The sequence below is a fragment of the Oreochromis niloticus genome, linkage group LG17 (genome assembly GCF_001858045.2).
Source record: "Oreochromis niloticus isolate F11D_XX linkage group LG17, O_niloticus_UMD_NMBU, whole genome shotgun sequence".
In the NCBI taxonomy this organism is placed as follows: domain Eukaryota; kingdom Metazoa; phylum Chordata; class Actinopteri; order Cichliformes; family Cichlidae; genus Oreochromis; species Oreochromis niloticus.
The window spans coordinates 22041632-22052541 of NC_031981.2; positions in this window are offsets into that span (position 1 = coordinate 22041632).

The window sequence follows — 10910 nt, forward strand, 5'->3', positions numbered from 1 at the left end:
TTGTGCTGTTTCTGGCATATTTCTGCCTTTCCGTGTCTATTGCACCATTCTGTTGCAGTTTCACAAGGTTTACAATTATTACCATTACTTCTTTCTGTTTTCCATCATTTTAAGCATCTTATGGACCCTTTAGCTCCACTGTCCTACACACTTTTTTGTTTTGGTCTCTCTTCTCTTTTGCCCATTGTTTCTTTTTTGCCTTTTACTGTTTTGCACCATTTTTTTCACTTTTTGGCTTGGATTTTGTCTTTGTTGTCCTTTGTCTAGCGCCATCACCACCATCTTTTATTCTTTTGTCAATGTCCAGATTTTATATGTGTGTGGTGTAAAATGTGTCAGAAAAGTACCGTCTTTATTTATGGAGGACAAGGTCATTTCAGTTTGTTTTATTTGTTAAGACAAAAATATTGGAGAGGAGAGCTTGACTATCAGAGATTTCCCCATGAACAGCAGTTGGTGACTGAGAGAAGGAAGAAATCCTTTATAACAGAAAAGACTGAACCAGGAAACTGGTCACTATGAAACTGGTCAAAACTGGTCTGTGTCCTCAGGCATTTTCTCAATCCAGGAAAGATCTCCATACCTGCACAGGTGTGTCATCTGGACCAGCGGCCTCTCCACTCTAAATATAATCAACATACAGCCACAAATCAAATCTACCCAAACATTCAACAGTTTGTTTGTTGCGCAGGTTTTCACATTCCAGTTTTGGGATTCTGATGAACTTTTTCTCTCTCTTGCAGTGATTATCACCTCCAGGTTGCCTCATTGTTGCACATTAATTACTTTTTCATGTAATAACAATAATAATAATAATGGATTGCATTTATATAGCGCTTTTCAAGGCACCCGAAGCCCAAATGTAAAATAAGTGATTTTTCATCGCTCACTTTGCACCCAGATAAATATCTGCAGCTTGGCTCTCTGAGAAAACAAAGAGCATTTCTGCTCACTTTCTAAAATCAAATTTTTATGCCTTTACTGTTCTCACGCAGTGGGCGATGCAGACACGCAACTTTATGAACATGATAACTCAAGGAGTGGCGATGTAGGATTACTAAAACCTAAAGACCAGTTCAACTATTAGCAACCTTGACCTGAATTTTAAGGTCAGAGGTCAAGTTTTCTGAAAAATCTTGTGAAGGTAAGTTAGGCGTTTGACAACAGGGTACAGGTGGGCAGATCATTCCACACTGCAATAGCATCAATACCAACTCTGGTATTGTTATCAGATTGATACTAGCAGAACAGGATCTTAGTGGAAAGAAAAATGTAACTTAAAAATGCATTATAAAAAAATGTCTGAGCCTTTTTGTATTGACTGTCACGTCTAATTTACTTATAGACTATAACACATTAAAAGAACAGAAGGTGATTTACAGACAGTCATACATTTACACTCAGGTCCACAAAAAAACCAGTTTAAAAATAAAAAGCTGACAGGTGTGTTTTGTTGAACTCGTTGTGGAAAGTAAAAGTCACAGTGATTTAGTGATCATTAAAATGTGTTCAGCGTTTGCAGATTGATGGTTCATTTCATAAATCATGACGCACTGCTCTCCCCAGCATACACTCTCTTCACAGGTTAAAAGTATTGGTACTGGTATCTGTAATACTGACCCTGTATGTATGTGGTATTGGACCAGTACCAACATTTCCAGTATCACACACTGTAGGCTGTGAGGTACAATCACTATTCGATCATGTGTACTCTGAGACAATGCAGCTAAGAATACGTAATGATTACACTACAGTTTAATAAATTATGTTCACTTCTGGTGACACAGGTGTTTCTGGGTGACCCAGCAGGCAAGTGTTTTGCCACCTAATGATTCTCCTTCCAGGAGGTCACCCAGATAAAAATGGACACATTTGACTTTTCTGTCTCGTAGAAACAAAACAACCTCAAAGAGCTTCAGATGATGAATAACACTGACAAAGTTCCTCCTGACTTCCTGATACTGGGCACAGAAGTACAAAACTTCACTTTTCCATGCAGCTTAGAGTTCTGAGAAACTTATCTGTTCCAGCACTGAGAGGATGATGAAGTGGAGGGTGGACAGCCTGTAACCTTCATCCTTTATTGTCAGGCACACATAGGAGTCCATTGAGTGGAGACAGGAAGCAGAGGTCTTCAACTGTCTCCAGATACTTTACCTCAGTGTGGACTCGATGAAATGGCGTCAGGCTTCTTCTCTGAGTCCAGTCTGGACTTCCAGACATGTCACAGGAGCTTTATTTCATCCTGGAGTCGCTTTGATGTATGTCTCAGTTAGAGGAAACCTTCACAGTAAATCATTCAGCTGAAAGCTCTGGATTAAAGACATTAAAGAGAAGGGGAACGTGGGTTTGAAATAAGTTTAAAAATGGCATTAAAACCTTTTCTTTCAGCAGCTTCTGTTCAAAGTGTTTAGAGGCTGGAGGTTGTCCTACTGGGCTGTCAGCGTTACATAAGGAAGCAGTGAGGGTGTGGTGGGCAGATGTGCTCCCAGCTGTCAGCTCTCTGCTAAAAATGAGCTTTTTGTTGCTCAGCCGGTTTCTGTCTGCTGCTCAGAGTTTGGTGCCGTCTCCAGTTTGTAGAAACGTCATGGAGGAGAGAGAGGAGCTGTAAATCCACCACAGCACACTGCTGAGAGCCGTCATGTTCACTTTGAAACTTAAAGGTCACAGTGTGCCTGAAAAAAACTTAAAGAGAGACAGACCTGCAGCTTAAACATGAATCCAAAACCTGCAGTTCATCTGATGTCCAAAAGAGGCTCCAGCAGTGAATCAGTCCCCACAGACTGTTAAAGCTTTACAGCAGAAATAAACATGTTTACAGTCTCAAGCAAAAAGTCTTTGGTCTCCATAGATAATTTCCCCTTTCAGTACATCTGTATACATCTATATATAACTGACCAGCATTAAAGGGGGCGTGGCCTCTTTGATCAGTCTGCTACATACTATATACAGTGGTCCTTCGCTATAATGCAGTTCACCTTTCGCAGCCTCGCTGTTTCGCGGAATTGTTTTGGCCAATTTTGCATCCTTTTTTTTTTTACAGAGCATTGTGTTCTGCATCCTGATTGGCTGTGGACCATTGTCAATCAATCTCGTGCCGTGTCTCCTGTACAGTACAGAATGCGTTCAGCTAGCAGTGTGACTCTGAAGTGCTGTACTGTATGTCTGTAAGTTTTCTCTCCAACAAACACAGCAATGTCGACGAAACGTTTTGCACCGTCAAAGGCAACCGCGGGTGCCTTTGGTTTCATCCTATAATACTGGACTTATTTTTCTACGAAGGTTTGAACTTTGAGAGTGTTTAAACAAGAGAGAAAAGTGTGAAAATGTTCATGCCTGTCTGAGAAAAGTGTATAAAATGTGTAGTGAGGGGTTTCACAGCCTTAAAACATCTATAATAATTGTAAAAATAAGGTTGGCTACTTCGCGGATTTCCCCCTTTCGTGGGTTATTTTTAGAACATAACTCCCGCGATAAATGAGGGACCACTGTAATAATCATTAATCTGAGTTTTTTTTATATAGATGGACACAAATTCAGCAGGATAAAACTGGAAAAACTTGGGATCCAAATAAAACTTCAAGACAGGACTGCAGAAACTGGTGGTTGTGTCCATCTTTTATATACAGTGCACATTTTTTGGAGGATACAGCATTGTTTCTGAGGATTTGTTAAATACCTTCACAACGTTAAATAAAATTTAGAAAATACAAATAAAAAATCAATACCTTCAGCGTGAGGCTAATAGCTGTGTGTTTTTTGTTCAGATATTAGTTTTTAACTTAAATTGAGAGCAGACTGGGCTGGAGGACTTTGTGAGTTTGTGTTTCTGGGTTTCTCCGTTGAAAGTGTTAAACAGCTGCTTAATGCCGGACTCCAGCGATGGTGGTCTGTTTCATCCCTTCACTGATTAAATCAAAATGTGTTTGCGAACTTGCAGGCATGAACTATATTTAGCAGCAGCTCCTTTTACTCTCTCTGAACTCTGTCTTTCTTCTCTTTATGGAAAATGTCCTCCACACATTAGCTGTCCAAACATCACCTCCAAAATGCACAAATTGAATAATTCAGCCCAGTTAGCTGAACAAACACACACCTTCACGAACGTTAATGGGATTAACGAGCTGCACTTAAGTGTCTGTTGACATTTGTGTCTTTAAACCAACATCCTGTCCTGTAACGAGGCCACGCTGATTAACTCCTCGCTGCACAGACACGAAGCCAGCGTCCAGCTGAAGACTCTCCAACAACAACTGGCCACTGTTTGAAGTGTGAGCACGCGTCCTGCAGACCTGAACAACAACACCAACGTCTCCAGGCCACCAAAGAAGAAGAGGAAGAAGCAACCAGCTCCTTAATGAACTGCACTCCATTACAGAAAGTGGAGCTCTGTGTTTATAACTGTTATTACAGGGGAATAACCGCACTCTCCAGCCTGTATGCCAAAATAATAAAAAATTAAAACAGCCCAGGATACTGAGGAACCATTTCCTCCATCAGGAGGAATTATAATCAAGAGTTATGAATTTTAAAAAAATGTTTAAAATGATCAAAATAACAAAAATGTGACCAAATGAAAATAAAATAGAGTAGAACATTAAAGTCACCAGATAAGATTTAAAAGTATGAGACTAAAATCTAAAAGTATAAATACAGCATCTTTAAAACACATTTTATTCAAACCATGCTATATAAAGAATGGCATTGTAAAAAAATCATTCACTCATTCACTTTTTACAGCCACTGTGGGGCTGTGTCCCAGTGAGTTTAAAATTTAAAAAATGATTAAGAAGAAATTTTTCATGAAAAATGGAAATTAAAGTGGAAAAAAATTAAATTATGATATATGCAACTTTATAGATTCTTTATATTTTAAAATTAAAAAACAAATATTTTGATTTTAAAATATTTAAAATATTTGGATTAAGAGACAAAAAGGTTAAAAAAAGAAATATCTTCTAAAATGAATTATTATTAATGTAAGGAATCATTAAGAACATGTGTTGACTGTATGACTGAGTCAAAAGTGTTGACTTATTGTGTCCAGAGTCCAAGATAAAATGTATTCTGTTCAGTAAAAAAAGTCAACATCACACACATATAGATAGATAGAATGATTTTATTTCAAACTTGTAAATATAATTCATATAACAAGAGAAAAGAAAAACTAAAAAACATCAAGTTTTCTTGAAAATCTCTATGTCTACACAATGTTTATGCTCAAAAAGGAGTAGGATGAAGTTTACACTTTTTTCAGTTTACACGTTACCTCATCCTCTAACACCTGCCCTGTTTTCCCTCCCACACACTCACCTGACTCCATTCCACCAATCACTGCTTCAGTGTGTAAAACCCTCTTCACCACTTCACCTTTCAGACTGTTTTCGTACAAAGGCAGGAATCTGTTTGGTTTCCCTTGTTGTGTTTTCAGGTGCATGACTGTAGATATGCCCCACCCCCTCCAGCTTTCTGTGAGCGTCCTATGGGGAATAAAGCCTCCTGTATGTCCTCTGGTTTGACGGCGCTGACGGTTTCTCTCATCAGAAAATGATCTGATGGGGACGAAGCGAACAAGCAGTTCCACGTCTGACAGTGTGAAGGCTCGAGAACTTCAAACGCCAACTCTGCATATTGCTGCGATGGCGTCAGAGGAATGTTTTTGGAGCAGTATCATCATCCTCATCACCCTGTCCTTAGGTGGAAGTTCAAATTATTTGATATGCATGAAAACCCTTGTTGTGGCTCGTGAAACATAAAGGTGAAGCCTCAAACCTGAATTCTCTGTAATGTCCAGCGGGGGGGGGCACTCCTCTGCTCAGATTGTATAGAGCTCGCCTTCTAAGAGAAAATGAGCGTCATTCTCAGGTGATGAGTTTCTGGTGGCAGATTGAATGAAACATGATGATCATTTTGGAGATTATGATCACGATAGAGTTACAGAGGAGCAGGAAGTAAGGAACAACAAGCTGCCCAATGAACATGAAGTGTTCCTCAGTTTTTCTAATGTCTGTTTTCTAAAAGACAAAAACAGAAGCTTATGATGAAAACGACTTCTAGCTGGAAGAACTTCACGCTAATGACATACAGCAAACATAAGAGTTCATACAGAGTTCAAACAGATGATTTAGCAACTAGCTCGAGTCTGTACACAGATACAGACATAAAAACAAAAGGTCAAATAACCTGAAAGGGGTGGTGGATCCACACAGTACAGAAGCACCATATTCATTTATTGATATTGTCTCAATGCAGGGACACAAAATATCAGTGTTCTGTTAAATAAATGAAAATACTCGGGAAATATTATGAACAGAGGGTCTCATTACTTAACGCTGGTTAAATTCCTGTAGATCAGAAAGGCTGCTGAGCACACACGTAATAATTAAATTTGTACACAGCTTCACCTACGTGATTTTCACTGATTTGTCACTGTTCATTGCTGTATTATCAGAAAAAGATTGCATGTAATTGCTTCATTGACCTTTATTCAATCACACACTGGTTGCAGACTGACTGTCTTACAGCAGGTTTTAGTGACAGTTTGTTTATCTGATGTCTCATTTTGCAGAAAAAACGTAATCTTATTGGAGGACAAAATCTGCAGAAGAAAAATGTGATTGTTATTGCAAAACTCAGCGTAATCTCTAGAATATTGTATGGTCGGGTGTTGGCAGAACGACCTCTGACCCGTGACGTTCTCCTCAGGTTTAACATGTGTTAGTCAGTGTGAAATGGACTGCTGTGATTGGTCATAAATCTTTTTCAGAAAAGAAAACACGCTCAGTGTTTAGGCAAGTTCAAATAAACTTTTAAATAACTTCAAAATAAAAGCTCAACAAATTTTTTTCACTGATTGTACAGATGGGCTGATAACAGATGGCTCCACAGAATTAACACGCTAACACTGATGCTTCAAAACAAACAGATTCACCTGTAAGCGAGTTAACACCTGGGATAACAGTGATGTCATCAGGTTACGATAAATCTGTGGAACAGTCTGCACCGGCCCTGTGGGAGTAACGTGCAACTACTGGAAAAGGTGCAAGGGCCCAGTGATCCTCAAATCTCACAGGGGTTACAGGAGGAGGTCCGGGGCAACTTTAGGGGTGGGTGGGGCTTTTTCAGCTTTTATTGTGCTTTTATTTTATCAAGGAAATAAAGGTCCTCAAACCTGTGCACGAGCCTCACAGCATGTGGGGTCACCTGCTGAGCTTATGACTCCCAGGCATTCGTTTCCACATGTTTGCTGTCGTAAATTCTTAAAAGGTTTCATGTGAACATGCGACACTTTAAAACACGTTTGTTCTGTGAGTAAACTGCAGGGTTTGGCCACCAGGTGTTGCTGTTTACACTGAAAGAATGAGTTTAAACTGGCACAAAGTCTGCAAAGAACTCGTGTGTGTGTGTGTGTGTGTGTGTGTGTGTGTGTGTGTGTGTGTTCTGTAGAAGCTGTTAAGCTTTGTTGATCTTTGTGATTACATGTCGTTTTGGCTCCGACGGCTCCGAACATTCGTGGGAGGTTTGGAGAAGCATTAAGTGGAGGATGGAAAGTGTTTGGCTGCTGAGCACGGAGCTTTTAGCACATTCCTGTGCAGCGGCGGCAGAACGTGGTCTGGGTTCAGTCCTGGTCAGCGCACTCCATTCTCCTGCTGGAGAAAACTTAAAGCCCGTCAATCAAACGGCGAGCCTGAGTCAGCGGGTTGCGGTCCTGTTGCCGATAGCTGAGCCGGCAGCGAAGAAAGGTGCTTCTTTGTTTGGAGCGTGCTCTGTCTTTTCTCTGCAGGCGAACCGCGGGGGAAAATCCCCGACCTCCCCTCAGAGCGTAGGGGAGATTATTTAAGAGCCAGCTCTGCCTCAGTGAGGGGTAATTACTCTGAGTACTCTCAGGCTGCTGCTCGCTGATGATTTTATGCGGCCATGTTGGATTTATGTAAGGCGACCTGCAGGCCTGCAGTGTGACGGCCTTGAACTGAGTGTCAGAGAATAACTCAGGTGGGCAAGGAGCTGCCAGAAAGTCCTACTCAGACCTTCAGTTTGTGTGAAGTTAACGATGGTGTGATGTTTGAGCTCAGCAGAGGGCCGAAACACTTCATGCTGCTCTGAAGTCTATGCTCCATCTGAGCCTGAGCTTCAAGTCGTTTTCATTCAGCCTTAAATATTTTTGTCTCCAGGAAAGGTTCCTATTAGTTCCAGGTTCTGAAGAATACTACAGCATGTTGGTGCTTCCAGGGAGACGCTGTGAATCCAGTCTCATCGCTCGTCCTGCACAGGAAGTTCTCGTTCTGCTACTCCACTGCAATCACGCCTCCCATAGCTGCTCGCCTTTCTCCATCCCACCGTCTCTGACTTCCACAGCTCAGTTTAACCTGTGAGTCCATCAGCTGATCCACAAACAGTTCAGAATGCCTTCACGTACCAAACACCCCTGTAATCCACCAGTGTGGAGTGACCTCAGGAGCCAACTCAGTGTGGAGTGGGTAAGGACCTGGATGCGTCTAAAGGTTGACCTTTGACCTCCTGTGACCATGTGTCCTCATATGGGGGATTGCATTTGAGCTTTTTTATTGACGACGATAAAAGACGATGCTTAGTCATTATATTCATCCTCAGTTCATTTCAGCGGGGATCAAACATCTAGCTCAGGCTACTTCCCCTCCAGAGCGGTGACGTCCCACGAGCTGGAGTCAGCAGCCGGGGATCAAACCACCAGGACCTTCATCCTCAACCCACCCAGATGTGATGAGTGTCGCTGTTAGTGTCAGATTGTTTTGAAACCTTCAGACTGTTGAAGTCTCACTTTGCCATCACTGAAACAAACAAACTCAACTAAACAAATCTGCACGAGGAACAGACTGACTGTAAAAATGAGACAGAAGGAGCAGGACAGGTAACCGTAACCAACACAGGTGAGAACAATCAGTGCGTCAGGTAAAAGAACACTGACACTTCTCACATGAACGTCGAGGTTTTTAAGATCATTGCAGGCTCGCTGGGAACCTCATGAGCTCCTGGAGGACTCATAGCACTGGATGAATCCCTCTGATCAGCTGTTCAGTCCCAAACACAAGGACAGCACAGAGGTCAGGACTCAGCACTGCCACCACAGCATAATTACCCTCTCCACCTCCGCCTCACTCCTGCGTCTCCACCTGCAGCCCTGACACTAAGCCTTTATGCCCTGTGGATTTTGTGGTTTGAGGCTTTGCCACTCTGTGCCTGCGGAGAGTTTTTGGCCGGCCGGGGATCCACAAAGCCTCCCGGCCACCTCGAGCTGTCGGCCCAGGCCGCAGAACAGTAAACCTGGCTGAGGCCGAAACCAGACTGTGGTCAGGTCAGAGCCTCAGGATTCCCCTCAGTGTGCAGGAAGCAAACAGCTAACACGAAACTCTGCAACAGCAGCACACATCAGTGATTTACTGCTGAGACGAGCTGCAGGTTCTTTTCTTAATGAATCATTTGGGCTGGAAAACACCAGAAAACAGGAAGAAAGCCCAGAGTGACACGTCTGCTGCCAGTACAGGATAAATAACCTGACTTCATGTCAGGTCACGCTCCGCAGCTTTGCTGCTAAGCCGACTGATGATGGTGCAGATGGCTAATGGATAATACTGTAACAGACTAATACAACAGTATAACACAGTAACAGGCTGTCTTGACTTCAATTCTTGTGCTCTGTTCATTGTGTGTGTGGTGGGGGCGGAGCTTAAAACAACCTGAAACAGTGAGCAGAGGAGAGAAATCAGAGAGCTTCCTTTCGTCTCAGCTGGTCACTTAAAGCACTTTCTACACTACTCTTTTACCAAATCACACACACACACACACACATTCCTACATCACTTCCTCTGTGCCCGAGGACGTTGTCCAACATTTATACATGATGGAAGCATCAGGGACAACCTGGGGTCTGCTCAGGGACTCGGGGACCAACCCACTGATGTTCCAGTTGGTAGGTGACCAGCTGGATACCTGGACCACAGCCACTCTCAGACTTAAAACACATGAACTTAATGACACCGTGATTTCACAGCGTTTTCACTACCCCTTAATAACGTTGTGAGTTTTAATTGCACGATACGTTATAAATAATACATTTTTACATTAAAAATTAACAATTTTAAATTAAAACTCTTATGAAGATTCATTACCCACTCCATTTTTAGAAAAATAGAATTTTCTGGCAATTATTTAATTGTTCAGACTTTAACAGGCCGACTGTATTTCCACTGTGATTATTGCCTGTTGCCTTGTCGTCGTTTTCTCTGCCATATTTAATAAAAAAGTGCATTCTGGGTAAACTTTCAAGGCTCACATCGCCATTAAAATATTTTAGATTCTTGAAAGGTTTGTTTTTCACCTGAATTTGAAAGCAGGATCATTTTTCCAGCCCTGATTTCTTCAGGTTCAGAATCATTTTGTAAAGGTACGAGTCCCTGACTGTTTTTCCTGCGATGAAGCTGAAAAATGTCTCTGCTGTCATGTCTTCCATGTTAACCCAGTCAGTCATTTTAATTAAATCCCACAAGCCTTCGAGTTTACACAGAATGCATGTTTGGGCGTTTTATGAATTATGAGAGAGGGGTCAAACATCCACCCAGGCATGTTTCTGCTGCTCTGCGTCACACATGTTTAAACTGGAGCTGATGGTTTCAGTGGAGAGCTAGCTGATGCTAATGCTCGGTGAGTTTAGCGTTTGGAAACAAGATCGTTAAGAGGAAAGTTCTGACATTTGTAGTATTTGGCACCTTTGGGTCACCGTAGCTGCAGCAGGCTGGTATCAGACGTCCCCTTTCTGCCTTTAAACAGTTATTTTCTGTGTGAGAGCCATCAGCAGTATTTCAAACATGCAGAGAACAGCCAGCAGCATTTAAGGGCCTCTGAGCTCTTGGCAGCTTGGCGTTCCCAATGAGCTC